This window comes from Drosophila takahashii, chromosome 2R, assembly GCF_030179915.1.
Source record: "Drosophila takahashii strain IR98-3 E-12201 chromosome 2R, DtakHiC1v2, whole genome shotgun sequence".
NCBI classification, from domain to species: domain Eukaryota; kingdom Metazoa; phylum Arthropoda; class Insecta; order Diptera; family Drosophilidae; genus Drosophila; species Drosophila takahashii.
In genome coordinates, this window is record NC_091679.1 from 23,227,981 (window position 1) to 23,248,324 (window position 20,344).

General features: G+C 38.2%; 2 protein-coding genes across 4 annotated transcripts in view; one reads left to right on the top strand and one right to left on the bottom strand.

Annotated features, from left to right (window-relative positions):
• LOC108067810 (uncharacterized) overlaps nt 1-14,172 on the bottom strand; it is a 32,139-nt gene extending 17,967 nt beyond the window's left edge. Inside the window, exon 1 of the mRNA XM_070212862.1 lies at nt 13,384-14,172. The gene's annotated coding sequence lies outside the window, so the exon portion shown is untranslated. The remainder of the gene's footprint in view (nt 1-13,383) is intronic.
• Nucleotides 14,173-19,833: 5,661 nt separating this feature from the next.
• The window catches only part of Dgk (diacyl glycerol kinase 1), a 48,594-nt gene continuing 48,083 nt past the window's right edge, over nt 19,834-20,344 (top strand). For 2 of the 3 annotated variants that reach the window (XM_017157042.3, XM_070212696.1), the window contains exon 1: nt 19,834-20,312. The gene's annotated coding sequence lies outside the window, so the exon portion shown is untranslated. Of the gene's footprint in view, nt 20,323-20,344 lie in introns of all 3 variants that reach the window. The other variant, XM_070212694.1, reaches the window with a different exon arrangement.

The following is a 20,344-nucleotide window of genomic DNA, read 5'->3' on the forward strand; positions in this document are numbered from 1 at the left end:
ACGATAATTCCGGGTGGGTGTAAAACCAAGTGCCACTTAAGCTTATGGCCTATTTCCCTAATTTCTGGTATGCACTCCCCGAAAATTACACATAACAGATGAGAAAAGGCAATGAGTTGTATTAAATACCTAACAAAAATATCTAAATATATACAAAAATAAATTACCTATTTTTATGTGAACATTTGTAGGATGTTATAAGGAAATTATTGTAGTTCTCTCTAAATATGTTTATACCCTTGTAGAGGGTATTATAATTTCAGTCAGATGTTTGCAACGCAGTGAAGGAGACGTTTCCGACCACATAAAGTATGTATATTCTTGATCAGCACCAATAGCCGAGTCTATCTAGCCATGTCCGTCTGTCCGTCTGTCCGTTTCTATGTGAACTAGTCTCTCAGTTTTAAAGCTATCGCGATGAAACTTTCCCGAAAGTCTTCTTTCTATTGCATGTAGTACATATGTCGGAGCGAGCCGGATCGGACCACTATATCTTAAGGCTCTAAAGGAATATTCAAACAAATATAAGAAAATTTATTGTAACTTTGTAGGAAGTAGGCGTTTTGATTCTTGACTACTTAAAAACAAAATTAAAAAAATAAATTGAAACGCTGAATCTGGAATCCCTGGAACTGCACCGAGTAAGCATTCTTTAATCTACAAGGGTATATAAGCTTCGGCTGGCCGAAGGTAGCTTCTCTTCTTGTTTACTTTTTTTTGTATTTAATAACATAATTTCTTCGAAAAACTGTAATCACTATTATTTAGAGTGGCACAGTTACAGGGAAAACAATTACAAGTCCATCGAATCTGATGGGTTTTCTCGACAACTTTGCGGTTGACTTGGCCGCCATCACTTCAAGGGGCTGATGAGGCGCCTCAATTGACGGATCTCTGTGCCAACAGCTGCCATAATCGCAGCGATAATAATGGTGGTGGATTAATCGCCGATCGCGTTACCATATGCCATACCGTTGATGTTGCTGATGACATGCCACATGCACAGGCCACATGCACATGTGTGCCATGGTCAAGACGCAGTGACAAACGTACGAGCACTGTTCTGCTGGTTAAGTGACAACTCAAAGTTACTTTGTCGTCTTCCAAAGCGCTGACAGCGAATAAAAATCTCGGATGGAAAAACATACTCGAACATAAATAACAGTTGGCAACTTCAAACGCTCAGCTGATTTCCGTTGCCTCCACTAATCATGGCATGTGTGCCACATCTTGGCGATAAACCCATCAAACTGGAGCAGCCCATCAAATTGGAGGAGTCTTTAGCCAGCCATTCACTTGATGTTGACTTAGTCGCAGCTAGTAAAATGCAAATGTTGCACAACCTTTGGGCATAGAACAGACATTCACCTCTTTGAGATGCTGGTCGGGAGTACAATCGGTTTTTGACGGGGTCTTCTTCTATTTGCCGGCCAAACAATCCAAGTGGCTGAAGTGACCGCCACTTGAGTTATGGAAATGCGAATAAAAATACTGGGCACGGAGACGTGAGGGTTTTATTTATAGTTTGCTCTTCAATCAGAATGCCTGCGGTGGCTTTTGATATTTTAATGAGTCAATTGCCCCGGCACGTCAATGTGCCAGTCTAAAAACGGATTGGCATCGGAATCGGAATTGGAATTGGAATCAGATTCGGCGACTAAATTTGAATGCGTTGCCAAGCGATGCCTCCGCCTTGACTTATTTGCCATGAATTCATCATCGCAAACGGCTAAACAAAAGACTTAAGCGACAAACCACGATTGCCCAAGAAGAGCCAGGCCAATCCAATCCGAAAAGAAATCTCCGCAAATGTTGCCGATGAAAAAACCGCAACACAAAATCTGCATTGTTTTCCAGCCGCATTGCAAAATTGAGTTTTTGTTGTTAATTTACACTGCCCTACAGGGCACAACATCGCAACAGCAACACGATGGCAGCAACTAGCAACTCGCAACATCAGCGGGCAACACCTCCATTTTGCATGCGGCAACATCAAACTGCATTTGGCCAAACTAAAAACAGATGACATGGCTTAAACGTGTTGCCTAAAATGCTTATCGAGTTTATTTGCAGCCTGAAGACGCAACAACTGGATTTCCCCTTTTAATTCCATTAAAATTAAACAGTTTCTTCTATAAATGGAAAATAAATAAACAAGTCAAAAGTTTTACAAGAATTAAAAGTGCCTTCTTTCATTGGATAAACAAACAATACATACTTTTAACCCGGAAGGTATTTTATTTATATTTCAAATTATACCCCTAAGATAATATTCAAAGTGACAAATTTGTTTTTAAGGAGTTCTCCTTTTAGTTAAGAATAAATATACTCTGATGTTAAAAAATAAATTAAGCTTTAAAATTAAATATATAAAATATAAAAAATGTTTATTTCTACACAAAAGGGGCAACATTAAGCAAGATATTTGGTTTTTTAAAGATGTTTTAAAACTTTAGTTAATTATAAAAGCTATTGAAATCCGAAGGCTTATATGTTGTGTTAACAAGATTTGTAGTCAAACTAAATTTTAAAAGTTTTTTCAGGGCCTTTGACTTAAATTAATGTTTGCTAAATTTAAAACCGACTCTTAAATGAGCTTCTGAAGAATAGCTACCTTTCCACCGAGCATTTGAAAGGCTAAAGGTCTTGTCTTGTTTTTATTTTTTTGCACTTGCAACATAATACGATTTATTTTCTTTGGGTCAACTTTAATACGTTTGTTTTGTTTGAAGGTAAAAGTACCAGCATATCAGCCTAATCTTTTGAAAGGGCAATAAAATTAAAGCAGCAAAGCGCTTGCAAATAAATTGAGCAAGCTTGCGTTCGACTTTTAGGGTGCCCCAGGCCCTTAGTTATATTATTTTAAAATACTTTACGCCCTCCTTCTCATTATGTCCGAGGCTGTTAACCATTCGCCTCTCTCTCTGGACAGGAGGTAGTGGCTTTTTGAACGTTTACGGCTCGTTGCACCACCGCCCACTACGCTGCACCACCCCGCCACTCCACCACCCCACCACCCACTGCCCCACCGCCAACTGTCGCCGTTTGTCATTGAGGCTGGTGCCGCCAACTGACGCAAAACCTCTAATTAGTTGGTCTCAAAGAGACATTTTGCAACGATGATTACGGCGAGTTGGTGGCAATTAATGCGCCTGCACTGGCCGCTGAACTGAACCCATAATTGCGTTTTTAGTGTGATAAAAACGCACTGGGTTAATGCTAATTGCAGACGCATTAGCCGCTTGTATATTTCGCCTTTTTTGCCGCTCTTGGAAGTCATCTAATTAGGGTCTTTGGTTCGGATGGGGGGATTTTAGAAAGCCTACGACTGGCATTCACCTAAAAGTCATAAAAACCAAACGGCCAATGTGGAGAATTATTACCCAGGTGATTTGTATTTTTATAGAGAAATATTTTTTAGATAAAAAAATTAAAAGTTAGTTGTAGAAGCCTTGCAAGAAGAGACTTGTTCTTGTTGAACTTTAGGCAATAGAAAAATATGTTTACTAACAAGTGATAGCATATTGAATCAGCGACTATTTTGCTTTAATACTAAAGCATACCCATTACTCGTAGAGTAAAAGGGTATTTCGTATTCGTGATAAAGTATGTTATAGATAGAAAGCGTTTCCGACCCTATAAATTATATATATTCTTGATCAAGGTCACTAGCCGAGTCGATCTAGCCATATCCGTTTGTCAGTCTGTCCGTCCGTATGAACGCTGATACCTCGGAAACTATAAAAGCTAGAAGGTTGGGTTTAACCATGCAAATTTTTAGACCATTCAAGAGTTATGAGAAAATTATGGAATTAAGTGCAGTCGCTTGGCTAGATGCATATCTCCATCTCCCTCGCACTTCCTTTAAATGAAGAATGGGTATCTAATAGTCGAGGTCCTCGACTATTCCGTTCTCCTATTTTTTGAATCTTAATAAGAATTTCTTATCATTCAATTAATTATTCATATATGCAGCTTCCATAATAGTTAGTAATTACCTTCGTAGCTTCTGCATCAAAAGTCATTTCAATTACTTCATATATTATTTAAAGTCTCTTACACAACGGCACGTGCTGATTGATTGTTAATTTCCCCCAATGATTCCCTTGGCTCGCCAGATCGCTATTATTAAATTGTGATTTATCCAAGTGTGAGCCATCAAATCAACGCGCATAAATTAGATAACCGCCACCATCTCCCGGGTCCAAGTAAATAAGTTATAAAATATAACGAGCATAATTAAGTGCAAGCTCTGGGAGTTGGCAGTGCCCGTTGGCCGGCTGGTCTTTTGGCCAATAAATCGCAACTGGCAGCCGACTGGTGGTGCTGGCCAAAGATTATGTAAATGGCCCAGAGCCACTTGGCCAGTTTCTGTGTGACTCTGTGCAGTTTCGGGTCGAAATCGAACGGGGGTCCATTAGAACGGTGGCTGCCTTGTTGACAATAGATAATGCCGAGGGTCGTAAATTTATGCTAAGCCGAACCTTGCCCTTGAGGCCTCAAAAATAATACTTGGCGTAGTTCCGTTCATCATCGGATGCTCAACGAAATCATCTTGCCAATGAATGCACAGAAAGAAAATGGAACTACTGAGGAAAAATATATATTTATTTGAAAGAGGTTAAGGCGTAATTTTGAATATTTCTGTGTTTATCCTTAAAGCAGCTATATCACTATGGACGGCAGTCCATGTAGTGACGAAGCGCACCAGGAGAGTGTGCGAAGGCGACTACTATTATATAGCCGCAAAATTGAAAATCTGCTGTGATAGTCCGATCGTAATGAGTAATACACCAATCGAAAGGTATTGCAATAACTTAAAGGATTGCATACCAAGACTTTAAGAAAATCAATTGGCTTGGGAGAGAGAGCGGTGAAAGTGAAAAAATGAAAATTTCGAAATTTGGAGCTGTTGGGGCCGGTGGGGATAAATGCCCCCTCGCAATGTTTTAGTTGTATTCCTTTTGAAAATACCCGTCGAATGAGAGGTCATTTGTCAAAATCCGACGCTCCGTTCAAAAGTTATAGCCAAAATAAGATTTCCTTCTTCTTCCCAAAATGAAAACTTAATTCTGTTTGTCAGTTTGTCAGTTTGTCAGTTTGTCAGTTTGTCAGTTTGTCCAAAACATGTTTCTTAAGTTTTGAAAATTTAATATGACGTTCATCCCATCGATATAAAAAACTTTTGTTCTACCACTTTTGGAAAAACTCGCTAGTTTAGCGGGAAAACAGCTATAAATAGCTAAAATTCGGAAAACCGTAACTTCTATACTACTAAAGCTACAGGCTTGTGCTGCATCTCGTTTGAAAGGTATTTTTAAATGCTATAAACGCCTTCTATATGCAATTTGTGTAAATGTAATACTTAAAAAAATATGAACAAAAGACAATTTTTTAAAACTTTTTTTTTAGCTTTTTTTTATTTTTCTCAAAAACGGCTCTAACGATTTTCTTGAAAACTTTAAACTGTATAGCCCTTGAGATTCCTTAAATTTTGGTATATAACACATTACTGTAAAAAGTCAAGTTTAAAAGTTATTTTTATACGAAAATAGCCACTTTTGCCAGCTCGAACAATTTAAGCTTCCTGAGTATTGAATTTTGTGTGAGGGTATCCGAACTGTATTTTAGGGTCATGGAATCAGTAAATTTGCACTTAAGAGTTCCATATAGGAATCTTTTGTTCTACGACTTTTGGAAAAAGCCGCTACTTTAGCGGGAAAAAAGCTAAAAATAGCTACATTTCGTTAGTTTGTAAGTTCTACACTTCTAAAGGTACAGACATGTGCTATACCTCGTTTAAAAGGTATTTTGAAATACTTCAACGCCTTTTAAACTGAATTCGTTAAAATACAATAATTAAAAAATTATGATTTACGACCAATTTAAATTTAAATGTTTATACTAGCACCTATGAGAGCAAAAGTAAACAAACAAAAACTTCTGATATCAAATAAAAACACCTCTTAACGAGGTAAAAAACTAGTGACGATCGCACCTTCAACATACAAAAGTTCTGATATCAACATTTGTGACGAAAAATTATTACACTCGTCATTAAATAGACTTTCTAATATTTTTTTATTCGGCACGCTGCAATAGAAAATGCCTGTGAAGGGAAAAAGGCTGGAATAGTTTGCTAGGGCGGGCCGAATGAGAAAATATTAGAAAGTCTATTTAATGACGAGTGTAATAATTTTTCGTCACAAATGTTGATATCAGAACTTTTGTATGTTGAAGGTGCGATCGTCACTAGTTTTTTACCTCGTTAAGAGGTGTTTTTATTTGATCTTTATAGAGTCATCTAAAATAATATTTAAGCTAATAGATAATTATTATTTAGTTTTGTTACATTTATGTATTATCTTTTTAAATTATTATTTAAGCAATTCTGCTCTGTGTAGTGTAACAAGCAAACTGTTTTTTCGACCACTCGATTGTTTTGTTGGAGAACGCTGGTTTTCAATTAACCTTGCCTGGTCGCATTGACCATCAACGACGCTCTAAAAAAATTCGTCTAAAGAGCAGAAGCTCCGGCCCGAAATAGAATGGCCAGACGTTGGACGAAAAACAAGAGCTACAGGCACATTTTTATTGAGTATAAACAAATGCGAGGCAGGGCTGCCGCGATGAACGGCCGCCAATTATGCATGCACACCAGGAGGAACAGCTGTTCCATTGAATTCCCCCTGCCCGCCAGTGGAGTTAATCCCACCGAGCGGTTCAGTCAAGCGGTAATCACCCACCCGCCAACACCTCCCACCATCCCTTCCCTTCAGCTATTTTTCCATTGCACTTGCCATTTGGCTTTTCTTTTTGTTTATTCAAAGGCGAGTTGCAGGCAATCTTGTTTTTGTTCCCGGTGTTCGGAGTTTATTTTTCCAGCTTTTCTCATTTCCCAACTTTCGCTCTCTGGCAGCGCCGCCAAAATATGTTCACTGGCTTTAATTAAAAATGAAAAAAAATGGTTTCAAAGAATGTTATTAAGCCAAAGAAGAAGGCAATGGCGTTAGGAATTTTCTTTCGCAGCCTGAAAGGGGTTAGGAAAGCAACTTCCCTCTTTAATTACAATTTCTTGATAACAGAAAAGATATTTCCATCGTAGTCGTTTTTTTATTTTGTTCCATTTATTAGTTTTTGATTTAATTAATCGGTCTATCGTAATAAGACCGAACAAGGAAATGACAATGAAGTAAAAACTAATTAAAGAAAACAATGTTTTTGAGGCTTTTTCAAGTTTAACCTTTTATTAAGTCATTGATATTATATTTCTTCGTACAAAGCAATAATTATATATACTTTGTTATTTACTATTATTACGACAAAGAGAGGTTAAGAAGCCTTTCAAAGAACCACTATTTTTTCCCCAGCAAGTGCTACAATTTTTCAACTTTAATTAAAAGCGAAAAAATCGAAATAAAATTGTTAAGCCGAGGAAGAGAGCAAAGGCATATAGACACAAGTTCCCTCATAAGTCTTTTTCCATGTTCCTTGGCCCATAAAAAACATTTACAGCTTAATCCAAATAAACACACAAGCTGGCAGCTTGGTTGGAAAATGAAATTTGAAAAAAATATTAGACAAGCAGCTGCATAAAGTGCGTTTGCATTCGTGGAGCTTAAACTAGTTTTGCCCTCTTGCATTTTTTGCCGGGCGTCCGAGAGCCATTGAAAAGGATGTTCAGGGGCTTAAATACTCGGAGGTTGCCCTGCGAAATGCGAGATGAACCGGCTTTGCGGCTTGTTGCAGGTTGTGGGTTGCCATGTGCCACTTGACGCACTGCCGTGCTGTGGGAGCGGTGGAGTGGGTGGGTTTTGGACTGCTGAGCACCGACAACTGTGCAAACATGGCGAATAGAACCAACTGGCAAACCATGTTGAGACTTCACTTTGCCACCCAAAAGGTTTATCATCAAGCCAGATATGTTAGCGGGCTCAAGGCTTTCCTACACTCAGAAGAACTTTTTTGCATTGTGAAGGTAAAGTTGACGCAACTAAAAATGTCGAGGCGAGTAAAGATTTTTAAAGCCCAATTTGATATTATGTGTATCAATTTTGACTTGATTTGCGGCATCTCAAGTCGATATGCTCGAAACGTACATAACATGTTCCTATTAGGCTTCTTCCTCTCTTTTTCAAAGAATTTAACATGGTGAAAATGATATTCGTACAATACCTAGAATCAACTTGATCCCGGCGTGTTTTTTCTGTGTATTATTATCATTTAAATATTTAATCTTAAAAGAAATAATAAATATTAAAAATAAATCAACAAACTGCTTTAAATAATTCAAAGCTACATGAATGTAATTTTTAATTTCTCGTTCATCTCGTTGTTTTACTTCGATTTTTAAATTTATTATTCGTATTTTTAGTTTTTATTACCTGCTTATACTTGCAGACTCAAATGGAATATGTAGCAGCTGAAAGCAAGTTGCCAATAAATTCAAAAGGGAATTTGCAGATTATGAGTGATTTGAAATTCGCCCTAATATCAATTTGGACTTGCTAAATGGCTGTGGAACCTGCAGAAGTAACCAAATTTATGATTTGCCGCCAAACACATTTGAATACACTCATATGCATAATCTCATTTGAGTTCAGCAAAGCAGAGCAGCACAGTCAAGGTCAATAGCAGTGGCCAAGTCAGCATTTGACATTTCGTTTTTGGTTAACACAATAAAGCGCTGTCATAATTGAATCGCAGCAGCAACAGCGGCAACATCAGCAGCCCAGCTGCAGCAGCAACACAGCAACAAGTGCGGCGGCAACAAGTGCAATTTATTGACCGCGCACTGAACTTGAAAAGTTGTGCAAGGCGATGGCAATCAAAGGGGCCGGATGTCCGTGTATTTGGGCCAAGCGAGAAATGGCCAATTAAGTGGCCAATAAACGGCAGAGGGAAACCCCGATGCCTGTAGCCCGCAGCCCGAAACCAGTAACCCAATCAATTTGGGGCCGGGCTGCCAATTAGGGGGCATTTGTTTTGGGATGCACTTGCACCGAATGCCCCGACATTTGCATGTTTGGTTAGCCCCAACATATTTGTGCATTCATACATGCATATATATGCATGGCAATGTGTGTACAAACGGGTTTATGGCACTTGGCCAGGCCGAGATCCATTATGATGGAAATTAGCCTCATAATCGTAATAGTGGGTTTCGGGTTCAAGTCTGCCCCAGCCGAGTGGTGGCCATTGTGTGGCTGTGAGCCAAATCGAAAACAATTAAGACTATTTAAATCAATTGAAAGCTGATGTATCGATGTCACCGGATGCCCTGAACTTGAAAAATTACCATTTAATTCGCCAGCTCAATGCGTTTTGTTTTTTCTTCGATGCCCATTATTAATACGCTTTTAATGGCTCCAGATTGCGAACCAATAACCGATCCAAACCCGATTATCCGAATGCTAATGGATGTGGATAGCACGGCGAGTGTTTGCTGGAACTTGTTTCCAATTGAATTTTAGCGTTATTTTTGCTTAATTAGTTGACACGCTCGGAACAAAACAGCCCAGCAAAACGGACAAAAAAAGAAAGGCTAAGCCAATATCAATAAATTATATATTAACTTCGATCTGCTTTGCTTGGATCAGATCTTCGTATCTTACAATCTCCCGCCGGAGGGACATTCTAATAAATGAATCAAACGAGCTGTAAGCGCGATCATTTGTCAACCAGTTGGGTTCGTTATCATCAGATAATGTTGATATATATTCGCCCGATCCGTTCGGAGTCGAGTCTCAGTTATTATTTGCCTTTGTTTATTTTTAAATATTTGTTTAATATTTTATTTTCGGCTGTGCTGTCCGTGCTAAACGTGTTTCTGGCCATGTTCTATGCACGAGCTTATCACTCTTGACTGGTTTATCGCCAACCGCGCCAAGTTCGCTCGAATAATGCCCGAATCTGGCCCGGAGCTAATTCCGGTTCGACGAACCTTTCACTTATTGGAGCTACGCGAGTTCCACAGTTCCACAAACTGTTAAATAATCGAGTTGACGTGCTTCAGATGATTTGATCTATTGTCGTCATTTATGGTTGTTTAAGAAAATGTTTTGCACCCAATAGTTGCACCCACATAAGGGGAAACTTTATATATAGGGTATTTATGGAGTATTCAATTTACAAGTTTTTTATATGATCGCTATTAAAAGTTATTTATAGCAAATTTCTTTAATTTGTTTTCGCCGAGTGTCCTATGCGATTTTAATTTATTTATGGTAGTTTAAGAAAATGTTTTTATAGTTACTTTATGCGTATACACCCAAAAAAAAATCCGAAAGTTTACATTTAATGAGCGTTGTATTAAAAGTATACTACAGCTAGTATCAAACTGTCAGTATTAATTCAAAACTAAATAATGTAGGGAGCAGACTCAATAGTGTTAGGTTAAGACTAAATAGTGTTAAGTTTATGCCCTGAGTTTAATTTCTATACCGAAGTTTCTATTTTCGTTCCTGGTGTGAGGCCAGGATGCTCTGGTTTGGAACCTGGACATTTCGAACAGAAAAAGTGTTACCGCTTTTTAATGCTATTCGGACGCGTTAGTATTTTAAGGGTTTTACATTAGTGTATTTTGTAAACGACGCTGCGGTCTGTTTAAGGTTTGTTTGTGAAAATTACTTGTGAAAATTTTAATATTTGCTTATTTTGGGCTTATTTGAAATGTAAGTACATTAAAATTGCGCCTTAGTGCACAACTAATGAGTAAATTCTTTTCTTTTTACTGACACCACCTTGAATTGCGCTCCAGATGCCGGGAAACTAAGGATCTTGCAATTGGCTTGCATTTTTTCTGACCGCGGCCAGCGCAATGTTAACTTCAATATCAGCGTCCTCGACCAAGCTTCGGTATTCATCTGGACGGCGTTCACTCTGGAGATGATCAGCGACATAAGCGGTAAAACGGCTGCATTTGCCCAAATATGCATACATACGTACATATTTTGTACATGTATTGTATTTATGTTTATTTGTTAAATTTAAAATTACCTTCAGTAATTTATAAAAATGTAAAAAATATTTGTAATAATATATGAAAAGTACATAATAACTTTTTTTGAATTTTGTCTCTTTAATACGGGGTATAATATTTATACTGGCATTATACTAAATAGTATACAAAATAAACTAGCAGCCTAAATTTCAGTACACTGAGTGAGTATAAACTGTATACTCGTTAGTTTAAACTTGACAACTTCGAAAGTTTCATTTTTATACTTTCGAAGTCCATTAGTTTAATACTCAGAGTATCGAGAAATTTTTGACACTCAATAGTTTACTTTTAATGTAGAAATAGTTTACTTTCTATGATCATTTTTTTTTGGGTGTATAGGATATCTATGGAGTATTCAATATTGAAAAGTTACTTAAAAATAATAATATTCAAAAATTAATTTATTTTCGACGAGTATCCTATGCAAGTTTAATTTGCATAAATTCGTATTAATCTTTCCACAAATGTGTACACAAGCCTTAACCCCTTGGTGGCCTGAAGCCATAGCCCCTGGCTGTTCATGAACATTTTGGCCAACCGCAATTAGTAATTGTGGCTAAGCTGGGGTCTCGACTTGCAATGAACAGCCCAAACCGCATAATGAAATTGGAATATTTATTTGCCTACTTTATTAATGTCTGCTCTTGGATTTCAATATTATATTTATTGAAAATGCTGTGAGTGTGTGTGAGTATGTGTGGTGTGTTTGTCAATGACCGCATTCATTCATTAATAATTTAAGTTGGTTGCCTCATTAATTTCGCCAAAGCTGAGCCCAAAGCAACACCCACAATTGTTGTAAGCCATTCGGTTTTTCTCCTCTATTTATAGACATCATAATTGTGAGAGATGCGCACACTGTGGCGCAATGGGCATACATATATGTATATGTAATATGATTAATTATCGTTTTTCGGAATGGAACATTTCAAACGCCACTTAACAGTTTCCATTGCAAACATCGGGGTGATAATTGAAATGTATGTGTTTTCGATGCATCTCCTTTGCATCCACGCCCATTGCAGACATGCCCACATGAAATTTAAACGAATATTCACAAAAGAGGAGAGGCGCTGATCATATTAAGTATTATCTAATTTCAGCTTCGTTTGAGGCATTTGTTTGGGGATTTTTTATGCATGATTTTATATGTGTTTTATCTGTGTTTTCTCATTCATTCAACTGGTTTGGCATCTCTAAATTTGGTGAAACAAACTCGTTATGAGCTTTCGATGACGCTTAGTCCGGCAATTAATGCACTAATCTTAGTGGGAGTCGCTGGGAAAAGAACTCTGCTCCGAACTAGAAGACCTGGCCAATGAATCAATTTACAGCCAATATGGGAATGGCTGCGGATATTTATAGGCCGACGGGGCTAATGAATTGCTTCCACCTGCCAAGTTTTGGACACACAACAGACCAAAAGACGGGCATTCGTTGTGACAGGAATTTCTATTTATGATTAGCCAAAAGCCAAAACCAAACCGAACCAAAAGCCAATTAAAGGCTTCTCGTGAAATTAAGTCATCCAGCGGATGATTCCCATGATTGGAGTGGCGGTGAAGTGCAGCTGCCCGAATTGGGAAATTTAATTAACATGGAAGTATGTAAATGTAATTTGTAAATAAGTGCAGCGCAATTTCAATTTATTTGCCATTGAAATTGCTGAATTAAGTGTTTGTTGAGCCGAATACTTTGCAATTAGGAGTGCAAAAAGATTTCAAGGGCTGATAACGAAACTATTCTTTAACCGAGAGAGGTACATGGACTTTTTAGAGTGTTTTGCTGGGTTTATTTAGATGTTTAAATCAAGCTTTAACCATAATGCAATATATAGGTTTATAATGATTATACGAAATTATTTATTGTAGTGTTTTTTTAAATGTTGTTATTATTTTTTATTAATAATTGCATTTTCTTTGTAGTTTTTAAGCACATTTTTAAGACTTAAGATCATTATTAAAAATATTAATTTTGTAAAATTAATAAAATTAATTTTGTAAAATTTAATAAGGACTAAATATATGTATATTTATATAACTATTACCAAAGAACTCTGCTTATTTAGATGATTTTTGTCCTGGTTGCAGAGTATTAAAGACCACCAATGACCCGCAGTTTATTTTGTAATGATTTTTTGCTGTTTTCTTTTTACGAGGGTCATTAAAGGCCAGGACAATGTGAAACGAAAAAAAAAATGCTATATCGGTTTTTAGCCAGGGCTCGGGGTTTCTGTTCTATTTGCTGTTAAAATCCTTATCTAATTTATGCAAATTCCATATCAGTTTAATGACACAACCAGCGACGATTCGCGCACGATTTGTGGCGACTAATTTGTTTAATTGTAATTAGCTGTAATTGGTTTATGTTAATTGCCTCACCTCACACAGACTTCAATTGCGGATAAAGTACGTCCCTTGGCCAGATGTTGTTGCTTTCGGCCGAGTTGCATAAATGTTTAACGGCTAAATGGCGCGCACACACATGAATATAGAAATTGGTTAGCAACAATTGCATTAATGGGCTTTAATTGCCGAAAACGCACACACGGAGAGGCGAAACTTGACTGCAAACTTGTTCGAAAAAAGTCAAATGGTCAAGCTGCCCAGCGGAGTTGATTAAAAATTTTGTAAAATGCCGCCAGTAGGTTTAAATCTTTCGATGCTCTGTCCCCGTGCTTTTTTTATTTTTATTTTTTCTCGCGTTTTCTCGCGGGATAAACAGAAGAAGCCACTCAAATATTGCAGCAGCGAGCCAGAAGATGAGCAAAGCGCACGCCAAAAATCCGACTTATGCAATTTCTTTTTGTTTATTTCCAATTTCTGCCTCGGCACCTTCTTTGGTTTCTTTCCTCACTTTTCTCCGCTATTGTTGTTGAATGCACATTTATTTTACACACACATTTTCGCTGTTTCTCGCTGTTTTTTTTCGTTATTTTTGCAAACTCTGCTGTTTCGTCGCGAAATTGTGTCAGAATAGCAAAACTGGAGTGTTTTTTCGGCGCTCCGTCACTTGTTAATTCGAGTGCCCCTTGCAGTCGCACGGAGTCTGCGTGCAGGGCGGAAAAAGCGCAGCGGCAACCTGCGACAACCCACCGACAACATGCAACATGCAGCGACAGCGGACAAGCAACAAGCAACAACCAACAACCGACAACCGACAACCGACGCGAACGACTGGCTGAAAGAAACTGATCGATGCGAAGACAAGGCGAAGAGTTTGGCTGAGTCGGTCAGTCGGTTGCTTCTTGTTTTTGTTGTTCGTCTATATGGCGCTATTGCTGCGATCGCGATAAACGGTATTCGGGCCTGACCCATAGCTAACATACTTTTGGGCCGAACATGATCTATTGGTTAAATCGCTTAACAACTCTTTCAAGATCTTACAAAGTATTAATATAGGTCATTTTAAAATTTATCGCTTTAACAATTATTATATTTTATTAAAAAAAATATTTTTGAAAATTAAAAGAACATTTGAATTTTAATAGTCATTTTAAAATAAATATATTTTCTTTTTATATTAATCAAAATATCAAAACAAACAATTTTATTATATTTACAAATGCTTAAGTATCTAATTAAGTTAAATAAGCGAATAATATGCTCTTAAAATGATCCTGCTTACATGGGTTCAGTGAAAAATAAAATAATATTTAAAAAGATTTGTTTTAGATAATATGTGATTGGCATTTACATTTATTAATTTAATGCAATTTCACAAATGCAAAGACATATAGGAGCGGTTAAAATGAAAGTAGTGCCACAGTCCTTCATCGTCAAAGGTTGGTTATTGTAATTTATACTATGCACTATACTTGAAGACGCGATTAAAGAAAATTTTGGCTTAAGGAAAATGAAAACAAAGGTCTGGAGTTTTCTGCACACTCATCAATCTTTTCATTCACATCAAGAATTTTTATCGAAATGGATACACTTTGACAACCTTATCCATCGCGCTTAGAAACATTCGTTCTTTAATAGGGGTTTATGTATTTTTAAAAGCTTTGGCCGCCTGTTCAGCTATTTAATGCCTGGCCGTTGACTTCCGTTCATAGCGAAATGGCTAGCCTTTAAGCCATCCGACTGTTAGCTGGAAATTTAAAGAGCGCCCGAAAGAATGCTTCGAGTTAATGGCGCAGCGTCTCGCCGCTTAACCGCACTCACAGGCGTGTCCATAAAAGTGGCAACAGCCCCACAGTCACCACCCTGCTATTTGGCCACTCAGTCATTTAGCCATTGACGTCACTGAATTAAGGGCACGAGGGGCGGTTGGGCGGAGGTTTAGTAGCGCAGCGAGTGCAGCATCCTTCTGGTCGGGTCCTTTATTAAAGTGGAAGTAATAGCGCATAAAACAATAACAAACCGAAATGGCCAAGCACTCGGGTGTGGTTAGGCGAAATTTGTTTCCTTTTGGCCATGATTGAAAAGTCGCCTAAGCCGGGAAATGTTGCACGTGCTCATGATTCAATTAGGCCAGCGAAATGTCATTGTCTTCCTTTGATGACCTTTGGTCAGCGGTCACCTGAAGAGCGCTGGCGCTTTAGCTTTTTTTCGGCTGACTTTTAGATATTAGAAAAAATTAGAAAAATTTTAAAAAGCTTAGCTCTACCTATCTTACTGAACAAAACGTTTATGAGTAATAAGTAATTATAATAATAATATATACACAGAGAAAATATACAACGTTTTAGGTGCCGTTTTCATATAAAAAGTTTTAAAAATAAAAAAGAAAATGTTTTAAAAATGCAAAGTAAAACAAAAACCCCTTATTTTGCATCTAAAACTTTTGATAATTTTCTCTGTGTATGGCAAAATTATAAAACTCCCAATCTCGATCAAAAATGACTCAAGATAAAAAAATTGAGAAAATATACTGTATTTAGAAAACAAACAAATGAAACACGTAAATTTGCATTTCAAATAAGAGTTAAGGAGATAACTAGATTTTATTCAATTTAAGTTCCTTCAAATTCCAGATGAATTATTTTTAATACTATCCACCTAAAACAAAGACAACACTGCAGCTGGCGGAGGAATTTTGTTTGGCTGCTTTGGTTCGGTCTTATGTCACCATCGTCTGCGCATGGCTTCCTTGCAGCGGGACGTTAAATTTCAAATCCTATTTATTTGCCAATTTTACATTCGAGTGCACAGGCAGCAGTGACGTCAGCGCTCCCATAGGCGCCACAGCAGAAGCCAAAAACTATTCACACCGACACAGCGCACAAACACACAGACACAGACTCACGGCCCAAGGCGGTGACAAAAAAAAAACGCATAATTTCATTACCAAAGCTCGGGGTTTGTTTTCAATGATGTCATATGGTCGCTGCGCTAGCCGGAAGTCCAAAAAGAGTCCTTGCTCCGCGCAGGCGCTTTGAAGCAACACTCTCTCTTTGCTCCTTCCTGTGCATCTCTTAGCAAAGGACTTGTGACGTCACGGTTCTCTTTGAGGAAAACCCATCGTCCTCGCGATGTCTATGTGTGTGTGTGGGGGGGTCAGCAGCTGTTGTTATGGACGTGTCTTTAGTGGTTCATTTGCCACGATTTAACGCCGCCCGATGCTTAGTGTTTATCCTCAAAGCCCCGTTACTGGTCGCCAGGACATCATCGGGATTGGGATCAACGACCCCGCCGAGCTGGGGATTGAAATATTAAATTACCAGCCAGCTTTTTGATAACATTTTGCAGTAATTTGTGGAGAATGTGTTTGTATTTGATTTGCCCCAAAGGCTTTTCCGTCCCCCCAGCACATGTAATGTAAGGCAAACAGTGTGCAAATTTTCTTTGTCAATACTCGTAGCCATTTGCCATTGCCATTTCCATTCCCATTTGCCAACCCCCATCGGCCATTAGTGCAGGGGCATAAGGAAAGCCAAGCAAACAAACAAATTCCGAGTTAAACAAGCAAGGATATCCCCCCTGAAGTCTGCAGATACGATTGACATTGACGCAGAAGTAAAATAAATCAAAACACACAGTAGTATTCCTGTAAAATGTCAGGCGGGTTGGAAAATATTCCATCGCCAGAGCCAGCATGAAAAGTTCTTGCCGTTCCTGTTATTTTTCTTTTTGTAAAGTCAAAGAAGAACAGAAAGCCAGGACATAACCGAACGGAATCGTTGCCTGCATAACAAATTTATCGCCGGAAGTGATTTTCACTGAAATCCAATCAATAAAAAATTATGCTACTGCTAAAAATAAAAGGAGAGGCGGCGCAGGAAGTGAGCGAGGGGTTTTTTGGGGCCGACGAGTTCCAATTTCTGGCACAGCTTGATGGCGGCTGCCTGGAAGTAGGCAACGATAAAATGGCAACGCTTTTGCATGCCCATCTCACTGATTGTGAGTGGGTGTGGGTGTGGGTAGACGTATGTGTGTGCGTCTGTGTGCGAAGCAGGACTCTGGACTCCCTACAGAAAAACGGAATTCGGAATGGGGGCCAGAAGTGGCAATCTGCTGTAAAGCGCAGAAAAATTGACGCGAATTTTTATGCGTAGATCCGGAGCAAAAGAAACGGAGGAAGTTCGTTTTCGGCAGTACATAAGCAATTTTCGTAGCGAATTCCAGCTTAATCTGTGCCTTATATGGTCCATAATACGCTTCGCAAGGATTTTTATGATCAAATCGGCAGGCCAAGCGCAGAATAATTGATTTTTCTTAGTAGAATACTTTGGCTCTTGACTGTAATTTAATACTGTTAGCCATATTTAAAGTAGCTTAAAGTGAAGATATAAATATTAATTTTAATAGTATAGTTAGTTTATTTTAAAAACTGCAAACTGTTGTTCCTATTTCCAAATACTTTAACTTTAATCATGATCTCCCAAAAAACAAATACCCCGAATACCCAAACATAGCTGCAAAATAATTAAACATAGCCGAGAATAAAGTTTTGTAATTTGAAAATGCCTAAACTTTTGCCAAAGTCTAGGGGCTGCTAATCGAGTCGAGTCGAGTAGAGCAGAAAAGGTACCCAAACGTATTCCCCGACCAAACTTTTCTCGTAAGCATTTATTTATATTAAATTCCCAGCGGAGGCAGGGAAACCTCGGCGGGAGTTTAAGTTATGCGCCATTCTGAGATAACATACACTCATAAAAATAATTTTCTACATTTTAGAAAATCGCCCTAAAAAAATTTTCGCCCTTGAACTGAGAAAAATTTTCTATTTTCACGACAAATTTGCCATAAATTTAAGGCAGGTGACCATAAAAAAATATTTTTAGGGTTAATTTTTTTATTTTTCTAATAATTAGGGCGATTTTTTCGATTTGCTTCGTTTTGACCTTTTCTAAATCCAACGGCGAATTGCCCTAATTTTTTTTCTAAAATTTGTCTAAATACAAGGGCGATTCGCCTTAAAAATCACTCCAAAAGTGTGAAATTCGGTAGCCCAGCGGTCTAATCACTTGCGCTTTCAACTTTGCTATATGAGGACTAAGGTCGTGGGGTTGTGGGTTCGAACCCTGTGTGATTCAACTTTATTTTTATGTTTTTTTTTTTTTGTAAACGTTATAATAGTAAGGACATTTTTTCGTACGAATTTTAAATTAAAGTAGTCTTTAAACCTTAAAAACGTATGGGAGTTCTGAGTTAAAAGCATACTTTGTGTTTTCTGGCAAGAAAACGGGACTAATTGTCACAGTCGTCAGGAAAAAAATATACGGTTTAGTTGCCTTTAGTCAAATTATAACGTAGACCTCAAGAAAATAAGATGTCTGCAGAGTTTGTTCGTTGTCTTGCGCGATGGGTCTCTGGTGCAGCGGTAGGACGTTAGACTCTGAACCGAGAGGTCGTGGGTTCGATTCTCGGAGTGACCAAAAAAGTAAGTTGTTTTTTCTCCTCATATTTATTTCCCTAATTCGTTTACAAACATGATTTTTCAGTTCTAACGGCTGTGTTGTATAGATCGGGCCCCCCTCTTAACGCAGCTCCCATATAAGCTACACACCAATACAATAATATGCAACGGTGTCCTCCGCCGGTGTTGTTTAATTAAAGCAGTCCCAGTTCCCAGAATATACACGACTAAAATTCATGCTTCCCAAATTCAGTTAAGCATGCTCAAACACGATTTTTTTTAATTTGCATAATTTTTTAGGGCATTTGTCTTTAAAAACAGAAAGTTCGCCCTTACTTTTAGAAAAACACGACTTAAACTTAGGGCAAATCACCCTAAAAATAGGAAAATATTTCTCAATTCAAGAAAAATCACCCTAAATTAAACCAAATTTCCATAGGGATTTTTAAGAAAATTTTTCTAAATACACGGGCGAATCGCCAGCGGATACGATTTATGGGCGATTTTCTAAATCCACGGGCGAAAAGTCAGTTTTTTAGGGCGATTTAGGGTAAAAATTTCTATGAGTGTATTTTCAGATAAATCAACAGAGAGAGCCCAGATGCAAAAGGCACAAAGCACAACAATAACAAAGCAAAATAACACTGAGGGCGGGCAGAAATCAGTGAAGGAGAGAAAAGTGTAAATAAACAAGAAGAGCAGCAAATGGCCAGCTAAAATCTGGCCAGGCACAAAGGTTATTTGCTAATTTATGGCCACAAGTCGCAAAAACACAAGACCATTATGTACTCCACTGTAAATATTTAACACGTGCAATTGGGCAATTCGGTTCACCGTGACGTCACAAGATTCGAGAGCTGCTGATAAGAAAATGCATTACTTGGCGCCCTCTCTGAAAAGCAGCTAAGAGAGCCGCTCAGCTGTTGAAGAGTGTGGCGCCACTGATAACAGGGAGAAAGCAGCCAGAGAGAGAGAGAGTGTAAGACAGAGCGGCAGCTATAAAAGAAAACGCCAGCGGCCGCAGCCCTCACTTCGTTAGTGGACGTGCCGGCGATCGCATCAAGCGAGAAAAGCTCCCCAATAATCAAGCGAACGCTCTTCAGTTCATAAGAAAAGCCCCCAAACAAACCATATATTTTTGTAGTAAACATAAAAACAAACAAAAAAATAATACAAACCATAACAAATCATTAAAAAAGAGAAAACAAAAATTGTTTTATCTTTGCATTTACGCAAGGATGTATAGATATTGCAGAAACAGCTAGTGAATGACATCAAAGTGAATGTAAACAGAAACTGTAAGACTTTTGCCAAGTGCCGTGAAGAAGCGTGAATAAATTACAATTACACGCGTCCAACTGCGCAGCTAAATATGCTAGTGAAAAGTGCCACAACAGCAGAAGGAGCCGCACTTCATCCCAGTTCCTGGGCTGCAGTATTAATTTAAGCCACGCCAAAGGAAAAGCAGGAAAGCCTGGAAAAGCCCAGCCAGCAGCAGCGGGAAAAGGTGAGCCGAGGTGTGTGTGTGCGCGTAACCCT